Below are 13,192 nucleotides of genomic sequence, written 5' to 3'. Positions count from 1 at the left end.
AATTAAAACAATACCTCAGAGCCTAGATTCCCTTCATTCAACCTTGAATAATTATTGGGTCACAGACTTAAAATCAGATCATTTAGTCAAATCCCTTCATTTTAAAGAAGAGAAAACCAAGACCTGGAAAGAAGTGACTTGCTCAAGGTAATATGGTTAGCAAATAGTAGGGCTGGGGTACAAACTCTTTCACTTTCTTTCCACTTTGAGGTGGTGTCTTAGTCAAGTCCAAAAGTCTAGAATGAATGTTGAGTTGCTGACTCATCTATTCAGATCAGGTTCTATCTATCTATGTCTTCTCATTTTCAAGCTACTTTTTTTTGTGTCCTTGTCAAAGATTAAAAATCACTTGAGCTATTAAGTCTTTTTAAAACTCTAATCTGATCTGTAGAATTGTATTATCTCAACCCACACCCCCCTCCTCCCACCTCCAACCAAACCTCCCCTGAAAACCATTCCTTTCAGGAAAGAGACCTTTAAATCTGAGCAATTGCTATCAGACCCCTGGGTTAGTCAGAACACATAAGAATAACTGCAATTATAATAAAATGGCTCACGTTTCTTTAGTGAGGGAATAAATGAATGAATGAAAAAGTAACTTTTCAAGCACTTAGTCTTTGCCAGGATCTGGAAAAGTATTGAGAGTTGAAGATATAAAAACGAAACTTTTTTTGCCCTCAAAGTAGGTAGGACAAGCATCACTTCTCTTTGGACCTCATTTTTCTCACTATAAAATGGAGTAGGGGTGCATTAGATGAGCTGTAGACTCTCCTTTTTGAAGATAAGGAAATTGAGCCTCAGAGCAAGTAAGTGACTTTGCCAAGATCACACAGCTGGAAAGCCTTCCTTCCATTTTACTCCTATCCTATCTCAAGGACTTGCTGGCTGCCAGACATTGAATCCTATGGCTGGCAAAGGGTTCAGGTTCTTGACTTCTTTCAGGACCACTTGGAATAACTCAGGTATAGGCAATATAATAAGACAGTTTGAGATCATTAGATCCTATCTGAGTAGAACAGTTTCTAGTATAATCACAACAAAATAATTATAATTATAAGCACCCTTTTCCCTCCGAATCATCTTAGGGACCTGATGAAGTCTAGGATATGAAGGGGCCTGGAATTTGGGGGATGCCATATTGAATTGTCTTGGAGAGGTGATGGCATCATAATTGGTATTAAAAATATAATCTACCCCAAATATCTTGGCATCAGGCAAAACATATATCTGTTGAGAGTTTCATTATCTTTTTCTCAACTTCTATGACTTGTCCAGTAGAAAGAACATTGCTTGGTAGGCCAAAGTGGTGATTTGGTTCTGCAGATATCAAGATTATGTCCGACTTTTCCCCTCCGTCTTTTTCACCACTTATGTCCTTGGGAACATAGCCCTTTATTTGCTCCCCTTTCCTGTATTTACCATGCAATATTGTGCATTACAGGTATTTGAACATGTTTTATATATCTCTACTAGACTCCAAACTCTATGAGGACACAATCTGGATAGAATCCAGGCTTCTAGGGCCCCTGAACCTCTCATTGTAGTATGCACGCCAAATGATAAATGAATGGTATTAGTGGTGTTCTTGTGGAAAATCTTCTGAAAGCTCAATTACAATGCTAGAACAGAGTTTCTATATTTCTGAATAGTTTTGTAGTTTTAATCTTTCTCATCCTCATGAAAGGGTCACTAGTTACCCACCCATGGAAGCCACATCATTCTAAAGTGGCATCCTAAGGACTTATATGACTTGTAACACAGACAGAAAAGGCTTTTCAAACAGACACATCCCCATTCATAGAGACCTGCTCTTCTGATCAGAATTGTTCTTGTGCTTTGGTAAGTGTGTAGCACAATGGATGGAATGTCAGACCTTGGAGTCAGGAAGATCTGAGTTCAAATCCAGCCTCAGTCACAGCTATGTTATGCTGAGCAAGTCACTCAACCTCTGCCTTTCTCAGTTTCTTTGAGTAAACAATAACACATTCCTTTTAGGTTTGTTGTGAGCCCCTAGTACAATGCATGATACCTAATAGGTGTCATTATTTAAATGTTATCAATAATAATAATAATAATAATAATAATAAAATATCATGAGAATTGGTGATCTGTGGTTTTATAACATATTATAATGAAAGTTTTTTTTTATTATTAGCTATCCTATTTTCCCCCTCCCTGGAATAGCACTTTTTGTGCTTCTATCTCACATCTGATTTAGACAAGCCCCTACTCTCAAGTCATATGCTATTTACATGGCTTTAGTTATGATTAACAAAATCCATCATCTAACTGATTTATAATAATGACCTTGGATGACTGAATTTTATACTCTGATTGGATATTTTTTAACCCAACTGCAAAGAGCCCATGCTTAATTGAGAAACACCTCTGGAGCAGTCTGTTGTCTATGACTGGATTCTTCTGTAAGGCTAAATGCAGTGTGCTCTGACTTGTTTTATTGGAAATTACATAACATTTTGCATTTTTTGTCACAGTCTCTATAAAGACTTGGACAAGAGAATAGAGGGGAAACAAAACCACATAAAGCACAAAGCTGGGATATCATAGATGGTGGAATCCAAAGATCTCAACATTCCAGATTAGAGCTGTGGGATATAATATTACCTCCCTCAGACTGTCCTGGAGTATTGCATTCAGGACTAGGGGCTGCATTTTAGACAATTTTAACAAACTAGAGACTATCCATAAAATGGTAATTAGGTTGGTGAAGGGCCTTGAGATCAAGGCACAAGAGGTGAAGGAAAAGCTGTTGAGACTTAAGAGGGAACATGATTCCTATGTTCAGTTATTTGAAGAGATGTTTTGTAGGATAGGTCTCAGTCTTGTTCTGAGGAGTCCTGGAGGGTAGAATTAGGAGAATTGGCTGAATTGTAAAGAGACATATTTAAGCTTGATACAAAGAAAAACTTTTGATTAGAGTCATCCAAAAGTGTAATGGATTGGCTTACAAATTAGCAAGCTCCCATTAACTGGATGATGATGATGGTAACTTGCCTTCAGTTAGAAGCTTGATGATCATTCATCTGGATAAATTGTAGCGAGAAATTTTGTTCAACCACAGATTAGACTAGATATCCTTGGAGGAAACTTTTAACTCTGAGAGCCTAGAAAAACCTAGATTTTCAAGTGAAATTTGGAGCAAGGAGAAGTGTGGAAGAGATTTTGTATTGATTTTATATAAATTCACACAATTCAGTTCAACTAGGAAGCCAGTGTAGTCTGAGGCTGCATTAAGAGCAGAGTATCTGAAAAGAAGGAAGTTATAGTCCTCCCCCCCCCCGCCCCTCTGCTCAGACCCCATTTGGATCCTCAGGTCTAATTCTAAGCACCACATTTTAGGAAGTACAGATTGTGAAAGATGGAATATGCCTAGAGGATGGTAAGGCAACTGGAGACTTATGTCCTAATAAGATCAGTTGAAGAAAATGATACTGGTTAGCCTGAAGAAGAGAAGGATGGGGATGTGGAAAAGGACTTCATCATTATTTTCAAATATTCAAAAGACTGACATGTAGAACATTCAGAGTATTTTCTCTGCTTGGTTTCAGAGAGTAAAATTAGGAGTAATGGGTGATAGGTCCAGAGAGGCAGATGTTTAATTCAATGTAAGGGGAAAACTAGGTGGTGCCATGGGTAGAGCACCTGCCTTGGAGTCAGGAGGACCTGAGTTCAAATTTGACCTTAGATACTTAATAGTGGCCTAACTGTGGAACCTTGGGCAAGTCGCTTAACCCCATTGCCTTAAATAAATAAAAAAAAATTAAAAATAAAAAATTTCAACTCAGGCTATTCAATTAGAGCTATTCAAAAATTAAATGGATTGTTTGGGGGCGATGGGGGTAGGATTCCATTTTAAGGTCTTCAAATGGAATTCTAAATGAACATTTGTTAAGGATGCTGGGAAAGAGATTTATGTCCTAATATAAATTGGATTCAGATCTTCAGGATCCTTTCCAGGGATTCCCACTCCCTTTGGAAATTTATTATACAATTCTCTGAGCTAAATAGCCAATCAAAACTGAAATCTTTGGCAAACCAATAATGAATCAGTGTACGCCCTGAACTTGCTAGCACATTGGCAGTGATTAAACTTACCCATTCTGTTGTATTGGATAGAGTTCTTCCATTTTCCTTAGTCTTGTTTTTCATTTCAATATACTCAGGTTCATTGTCTCTTTCCTCCTGGTTAGTTCTCTTTGGCTCTAGGTGTTGGATGAAGCATAATTAATTCTCACATTTGTAGGTCAGGGTTTCCCAAAGTAGGCCCACCACCATTCCACTACAATTCAGATTCTCTCAGGGTCTTAAGAATAAACCTGTTGCAGAATAATAAACTTTCCCACTATTTTGTACTATAACTCCCAGGCCCTTAAGGGTATACTTGCCAGGTATATGAAATTAGTCAACAACATATCATTAGCTCAAATATAAAACATTCAATAAATAATCATGCAAAAGCAATAGTAATTTTCATGATATTACAAAAACATTTGAATATTAAAAACTCTTCATTCTTCCAAATACATATGTATATGAGGTCAGATTTTTTTTCATCTACTTTCACCAAAATAACACATTGCAACTGTTTGGGTGCAGAAACAGATATGATAATCCAAGTTTCTTCTATTAACCTATAAATTAAAGAGATTTGGAAAACATATTTGGAAAAATATGTCATTTATATTAACCTATAATGAATTTATTATTGTTATTATAAGTAAATTAATAACTATTTAAAATTAATGCATTTTAACAGTTAAGATAAACAATAGTAGATATAACCATGAGTGTGCTGATAAATGTTTATTTAAAAACTGGTTCTCTGCTAAGGCATGACATATTTTTAAGTTTAATTTAAATTAGAAACATTTTATCCATTTCTTTTTTAAGTTTAAACAATCAACAAGAATATTTTTAGCTTCAGTTGAGTTTCAAATTTTATATGTTGACACTGAAAATTTAACAATTGGCTCTTCCATACCAGCACAAGTTAATTCTAACTTTCCCTGGATATAATCTACATAAACAAAAGCTCTGTAGGTTTGTCAATAATTTTTAAGATTGTAAAATGGTCTTGAGAACAAAACATTTAAGAACTGCTGATTTAGTCCAATCTCCACATTTTATAGATATGATACCACCCTCATCAAGCTCTCCCACCATATATACATATTGTTACCATATCTTTAAGAAGCAATCATTCTTACTTAGAGGAAGATCAGAAGAAAGGGGAAGAATTCAGAAGTCAAAATTTAAAAAAAGAATCTTTAAAAAATAAATAATAAACTTATTTTTAAAAAAAGAAGAAAAAGAGGCAATGGGATAATCAATTTACAAGAAAGTTAGTATTCTTTGAGGAGTCTATCAGATGATGAAGAAACTATTGTCCCAGAGTACTGTCTGCATCTGCTACCCTTCTTTGTGGTCCTGTCTTTCTGATTACAATGACACAAAGACTGAGGACTATTAGTAAACTTTTGTGTTTTGAAGACTCTGGTCCAATTTAATTGAGATTTTTACACATTTTACACAATTGCACAGAAGAATTGTTTTGAGGATGAGTTAACAATAATCCTCAAAATCATGAATACTTGACAGAGTGAAAATTGTTCTACATCACTATTGGAAGTTCCCTGAAAGCAGACTTTTTTTTTTTACCTCATCAGCAAGCATCCCCAACAGCACACAGTAGAAACAGAGTAAACATTTGTTTAGAAGAAGCAAAATGGTACATTACTGATCCTGAAGGCAGGAATCCTGACTAAAAGTCTCACCTCTGACATGTATGAGTTGTGTGACCCTGGACATGAAGAGAGTGAGAATCTTGGCAGTCTTTAAGATGAGAGATAATTTTGGTTTACACAGTAAGGGTTTCCTCATCTAGATATTATCTATATCAATGAACTCATAGGTCTATTCCCTATCCCTTATGATGATATAAAAAGAGGAAGATGATATACTGTTACATGAAAAATTTTGGTTATATATAAATAAGGAAAAATTTATTTAAAGTTACTAATATTTATATTATTACTAGCTATTAACAATAATTACTAGATATAAACAATAATAATTTTTAGAAAGTGGCATAGTAGACAGAGCACTGGTCAAAAGGTCAGGAAGACCTCAGTTTTCTCAGCTCTAAAATGAGTATAATAATAATAGCACATATTCCCAAGATTGTTGGGATGGAATTGGCTTACTTAGCACATAGTAGGCACTTAATAAAGCATGTTCCCTCCATAAAACCTTTCATTGTTTGAACACTTGAAAAAACTCTTACCAATTTTTTTTGAGTTCCTTAGCTTCTTCCAACAATAGCTCAAGCAGGCAATTAATGTTAGAAGGGGAAAGATGGCCAAAACCCACCAGAACCATTCTAATTTTTCATCATCTTCTGCAAAGAATAGAGACAAATGTCATCTATTTTTGTCACTTTAAAGCACTAAAACCACCAGAATTAATTCCCAAAATGGTTTGGTTTTAACACTGTGAAATTTTAACACTCCTGTTTCCGGGGACATTTTATGGGGTGTCAACAAAATCCATAAAAAATGTTAATAATAATTGTTGTCAATTATATAGTATTTTACATATATATCTGCACTCCACAAAATCCCCCAAGGAACAGATAGGGCAAGGATTATTGTTCCTATTTTTAATTTGTGAAAATAGCTTCAGAAAGGTTGATAAGTTAGGGGCGGCTAGGTGGTGTAGTGGATAAAGCACCAGCCTTGGAGTCAGGAGTACCTAGGTTCAAATTCAGTCTCAGACACTTAATAATTACCTAGTTGTGTGGCGTTGGGCAAGCTACTTAACCCCATTTGCCTTGCAAAAAAACCTTAAAAAAAAGAAAGGTTGATAAATGGTAACTGTTATATATATATATATTACTAGGAAAATGGTTTCAGAGCTGAAAAGAACCTTAGAGATCATTAAATTCAACCACCTCCACTTACTTATGAGACAGATGAGGCACAGAAAAGGGGAGTTGGAAAGGACTTCTAATAAAGATGGCACCCATTATGTCCCATGGCAGCTCATTCTACTTTGGGATAGTTCTGATGGTTAGGAAGATTCCTTATATCAAACTTAAATATGCCTTTTTGCAACAACTCCCATTGATCCTGGCTCTTCCTGTTGGGTCTGAGCAGAGTAAATCAAATCTCTTTTTCCCATGACAATCCTTCAGTTACTTAAAGATAGGCATCATCTTCATTGTAAAGTTTCCCCTGCCAAGTCTTGTCATCACCAAGCTAAACATACCCAACTCCCTAAATCAATTCTCATACAGCATGAACTAAAGTCCCTCTATCCTGGTAGCCCTTGTCTGGACACAATGAAGCTTATCAATTTCCTTCCTAAAATGTGATGTGTAAAACTGAACTCAATATTCCAAATGGAGTCTTACCAGAGTAGAATACAATGAACCCATCACCTCCCAAATTTTGGACCCTATGGTTCTCTTAATGCAGATTAAGATGGCATTCACTTTTTTGGTTGCCATATCACACTAGATAAATGGTAATGGAATTGAATTAAGGCTCAAGTTTAATGTGTAGTTCAAGTGGATGCCCAATCAGTATTGGTGATAATGAATCCACCATGGAAGGGTTTGTACACTTCATTTGATCATGATTTTCCCCTGCCTTAAAGGAAGAATTCTGTAGTGGAAAGAATCCTGGTCTATGAACCAAATACTTTGTACTTAAGGTCTGGGTCTGCCACTTAGTGACGACCTCCGTGAACCTGAGCAAGTCACTTCTTCTCTGAACTTCAGCTTACAAGAACATTGAAAAGATCCACTATTTTAATTAACTATTTAAAAATATTATTAATTAGCTATTTAAAAATAATTAATATTTATTATTGATACCACTTATTTAACTATTAGTTATTTCTATTAGCTATTTATTTATTAATATTTATCATTGATACTCTTTATTTAGCTATTAGCTATTTTATTAGTTGTTTAATTACTATTTTATTTTACTTATTTAGTTATTAAACAATATTCATTATTAATAATTAAATCATTTATAAATTAAATTTTTGTGTTTATAAATTAATTATATTATAAATCATTATTTATTTCCTATTTTATTTATAGGTTGTTTATGAACTATTTTATTAGTTGGTTATTTAATTCTTCTGTTAGTTTAGTTTTAGTGTATTTATGACCGATTCTCCTTAACAATAAGCTCCTTGGGGACAGAGAACTATGTTTGCATTTCCCCCAGTCCTGAGCATAGTGTGTTAGACATATAAGGCACTAAATACATATTTATTGAATAAATAAAAACTTATTTTTGATCAAATGGACACTGGTCAAATGTCCATAAGCTGAACAGAGTAGATGGCAGTTTCAAAGATCAGACAATCACACAAGTGAAAAAAAAATGTTGATTTCTTCTGTCACCAGATGTGGTTCATATCTGAATGTTTTCTATCAGTGGATGCTTTCATTCCAAAAAAGGAACAGGAAGCAAAGGAGGCAGAAGGTGTCAAAGATAGTATTTAGTGGACCTACATCTAACACAGCTGGAATTATTAATGACCAAAGATCATTCATTCATGTGTTATCAAGTATCTACTTCAATACTATATTGGTTATTATGGGAGGATATGTTTGTGTGTAATAGAGATCATTCACCAGAAAGATTTAAGACAAAGCCCCTGCCAAGAGATATAGCTACATATTCAGTAAAAGGCTAACCTTCATGATAAGAAGTGCTGTGTTCAAATCCTGACTCTGACTACAGCAGTGTAACTATGAACAAGTCCCCCAACTTCCCCTAGACTTAATTTCCTCCTCTGAAAATGGGCATAGAAATAACATTGATCTCATAAGGCTATGGTGAGGATCGAATGTGATAATTTGTAGGGATGCACACACACAGACACATATATGTATATATATATATATATATATATATACATATATATGTATATGTATACATATAATATATATACATATATATATATATGCAGATAGATATATAAATGGATATGTAAAGATCTTCAGGAGTGATTGTTCTGGAGCCGGCTCAAATAGGTTCTTGAAATTTGACTTAAATTTTCAATGTGAGTGTTGACACCTAAATCAACAAAGCTACAAATAATTTTTTGTTTGATTTATTGTTTATTGTTTGATTTATTTATATTGATTTATTATTTCTTTGATTTCTAGTCTTAAGAAAGTGGAGAAATGCTAATAATGTAAAATAAAATTAAAAGTGTGTCACAGGTACATTTCCTCTTCTTCCCCCCCCCCCCGCCCCCCTGCCCCTGAGGGATGATTGTTGAATATCTACCAGCATATTCCTGCATGAAGCCTCATATAAATAAAATAATATAAAACATTAAATAATAAATGAAATAATAGAAAGTAGTGGACCTGAAAGATTATCTATTTCAACTCTTCATTTTAAAAGAAAGGAAATTTATATGAAATTCTAAGTAGTGTGTTTAATAGGAAGAATAGTAGATTTGAACACTGAGGTCCTGAGTTTGAGTCCCAGCTCTGTCTGCTATTACTAGCTGTGAGACCCTCACTGGACCTCTGTTTTCTCAGTCTATAAACTAAGGGGGTTGGAACAAAGGATCTTAAAAGTTCTTTCTATCCTCAAATGCTATGATCACCGGTGTTTCTACTCTTTGAAAAAAAACTGAGTAAACTCATTTCCTTTCCACCATATTTTGTTATCTACAGAGAGGTTGACACAATGGTACAATGAAGAAAGCACTGATTTTGCAACAGAGTACCTGTGTTTCCATTCTATCCCTTACATCCCTGTATGAATCTGGAGAAATCCTTGACCCCAATGTCCTTTTTCATAAAATGATGGGATTGGATGAGATTGCTTACCTTTCACAGTAAGTTGAGTTCCATTTCCTTTTCCTCCCCTCAGTACAGGTATTTCAATAGTTATATCACAAAAATAAAATCCAGAGTCATTTATTTTTAGTTTTTCAAGTATCAGGGGTTCCTTTCTGGTCCCTGAGGTGAAACTGAAGTTCTTGTACAAACTATTCTTAATGACTTCTATCAGTTGGGTAACATTGCCTTGAGGACTGGAATTTTTTTTCCATAGAACTCGAAACTGTTCCACATCAGAACTGACATTCCAGGAACAAATTATTTCAACAGACTGATGCACCCGAAGTTGCAGCTTGGAAGGGCTTTGAGAGATTGTCAGGTTATCCTGTGATAGCACTTTTAGCAAAAAAAAAATATTATATTAATTACTAAAGAGAAAAACTAGAAAATCCCCACAATGGACATCCCAGTTCCTTTTTAGGATCTCACAAAACTCTGTGGGTCTTACTTTCTTCATTTGAAAAATAAAAACGATAGAGTAGACTATCCATAATTTTCAAGTTAGAGTTGGACAGACCCTTAGAGGCTAGCTATCTCACCTTCCTCATTTTACATATGATCAAACTCATGAGGCCCAGAAAGGCAATGGCAAATTCAAGATCACATAGCTATAAGTAATAGATTCAGGATTTAAACTGTTGACTTCTTGACTGTTACCATGAGGTACCATAATCTTAAAAGTCACAGTCCTAAAGAGCTAGAATTCCTGTAAAAATCTGTGATTTAACAAGTAGTCCTATTAGTGTAGAGTACAGCCCTTTCATTTCTTTTTTGGCCAAAACCATTCAATACCTGATGGTGAGAGCCTTCTCTGGATGAGTCTCTCTGTGCTGGATAAGGTTGGTTCTTGGATGACCTGGATGAATGGCAGTGTGCACAGTAGAAAAAGGACTAGCTTTGGCACCAGAGTCAAGTCACAAGCATTGATTAAACAGCTACTATGTTAAGTGCTGAGGATAGAAAGAAAGAAAAGAGAAATTCCCTGCTTCCAAGGAGCTCACAGTGTAATGGGTGAGATGACATGCAAACAAATATGACAAACAAGATTTTATACATACATACTTAGACATGTACAAAAAACATATATGCATACACATATGTATATATGAGATAATGAACAGAGGAAAGACATTAGCCATAGATGTTTTCTTGCAGATGGCAGAATTTTAGCTAAGACTTGAAAAATCATGGAAATAAGGTGATGAATTTGAGAAGGGAGAAAAATTCCAGGCTTAAGCAACAACCAATGAAGATTCCCTGAGTTAGGAGATGGAGTGTCTTCTGTCAGAACTAAGAAACCAGTGTCACTGAGTTGTAGAGTACATGGATGAGAATAGACTGGAAAGGCAGGAAGGGCTGATTTATGAAGGGCTGTGAAAGTCAACAGAGGATTCTAAATTTGATCCTGGAGCTAATAGGAAGTCACTGGGAAGAGCCTTGAGGCAGGAAGATCAACCAAAAGGCTATACTGTGATAGTTCAAGAATGAAGTGATGAGGGACAGCTAGGTGGCGCACCGGCCCTGGAGTCAGGAGTACCTGAGTTCAAATTCGGTCTCAGACCTAGCTGTGTGGCCTTAGGTAAGTCACTTAACCCCATTTCCTTGCCAAAAAAAAAAACAAATCTTAAAAAAAAGAAGGAAGTGATTCGAGATGGATGTGGATAGTGGCAGTGTCAGAGGAGAGAAAAGAGTGACTGGTGGGCCTTATTTAAGAATAGATTAGATATGGGTGATAAGAGAAAGTAAGGAGTCAAGAACAACATCTAGATTTCGAACTTGGATATCCAAGAGAATTACTCAATAGTCAGAGAGGGAAGTTGGGAAGAAGAGAAGGACCTGGGTTCAGATCCCAACCCTGCTACTCATCTGTTATCTCTGTGACTTAGGGTGAATTATTTAACCTTTCAGAAATTTGTGAAAAGGAGAGGGTTGATTTTCTATAATCTGTGGGTTCTCCTAGTCTTAAATCTAGGAGTCTTTAAATTAATGATCTTTGTTCATCTTGGGAGGCCTGTGTTCTTCAGTCATAACCTTAACGAAGGCCAAGTCACCTCCATTTGAGATCTCATATAGTCCAACCATATTTTGTACAAGAGGCACTGGAGGGAGGTGTTGGTGAAGGAAAACCAGTTTTGCCAAAGAAAGGTTTGTTTAATTTGGATATGTTCAGTTGAAATGCTACAGGTCTGGAAGTATAAGGCTGGTCCTATTCCAAGCAAAGATAATATTTATTAACTTTGGGTAAGCTACATGACTTCTTGCCCTTAGTTTCCTCATCTGTAAAATGAAAAAGTTGGATTTGGTGGTCACAGAGCTCCCTGTAAGTTTTTGTGACCTAGGTTTTTTTTTTATGAATAACCTACCTCTTACCCTGTTACCTTTCTGTCAGATGAGAGTTAAGAAGAAACCAGTTAGAAAATTTTCCAGTTGGTCACTCATTCACTGACACAATTTCAGTTCCTGTATCAATGGTCTAAACATAATTAGATGAGAAGATGGAGATCGATTGGGATGTGTATAGGAATGTAATGCTCATGATCCCAAGATATGCCTTAAAATTAAAAATCCATTTTAAAATGTGAATAAAAGAGTAAGTCTTAAGATCTTAGACTTCAAGTTACCCAACATCTCTGGGCCTTAGTTTCCTTCTGTAAAATGAAGGGGTTGAACTAGATGACTTCTGGGGTCCCTTCCAGCTCAACAACTGTGCTTCTCTGGATTGGTCTAGCCCTTTCATTATACAGAAGAGGAAAATGCCCAAAGTCACACAACAGGTGTGGTAGAGTCAATTAGTCTTGAGTTCTGATCAAATACGGCTATGGATGCACCTGAAAGGGTGCCTCTTCCTCTGCCTTGCCCAGATCACAAGTACAAACTGGTTCCAGACACTGGGTACAAACCAAGGGGAAGAAAAAGAGTTTTTACTTTTGTTTCAGAGTGAACACATAAAAGGGAGGGGGTAGTGGTAGAACAGTTTCAAATTGGGAGACAGGAAGAGAATATTATTGTTGAGTTTGTTAGTTGGGTTTTGTTTTTTCTCCCCTCGGGAAACCAGGCAAAAGAGAAATGGACTGTGCAGACTCAGGGGGCCTAATGTAGACCATCTGGGGAAGCTGCTGGGAGCTTTCTTACAAACTGAACTTGAAAACTCTTCATTTATTTGTTCACCCAAGTGAGGTCTCATTGTATGAAGGATATGAAGAGGGATTTTTGTGGTTGTTGTTTAGACCTTTTCTGTCATTCCATGTAGAGAACTCTTAGTATGCAGACTTCCTTCTCTAAAGCAGCTTA

The 13,192-nt window shown here is 35.8% G+C and overlaps 1 long non-coding RNA gene across 2 annotated transcripts in view; it reads right to left on the bottom strand.

The window, feature by feature from the left end:
• LOC141518107 (uncharacterized) overlaps window positions 1–13,192 on the bottom strand; it is a 30,274-nt gene that overhangs the window by 14,039 nt on the left and 3,043 nt on the right. For both annotated transcript variants that reach the window (XR_012477089.1, XR_012477090.1), the window contains 3 exons: window positions 9,890–10,237; window positions 6,305–6,418; window positions 4,117–4,223 (listed from right to left, as the gene is read on the bottom strand). This is a non-coding gene — a long non-coding RNA (uncharacterized LOC141518107). The remainder of the gene's footprint in view (window positions 1–4,116; window positions 4,224–6,304; window positions 6,419–9,889; window positions 10,238–13,192) is intronic.

The sequence above is a fragment of the Macrotis lagotis genome, chromosome 3 (assembly GCF_037893015.1).
Source record: "Macrotis lagotis isolate mMagLag1 chromosome 3, bilby.v1.9.chrom.fasta, whole genome shotgun sequence".
NCBI lineage: Eukaryota > Metazoa > Chordata > Mammalia > Peramelemorphia > Peramelidae > Macrotis > Macrotis lagotis.
Note: the sequence above shows the minus strand (reverse complement) of the source record. Positions and strands in the feature narration are given on the sequence as shown.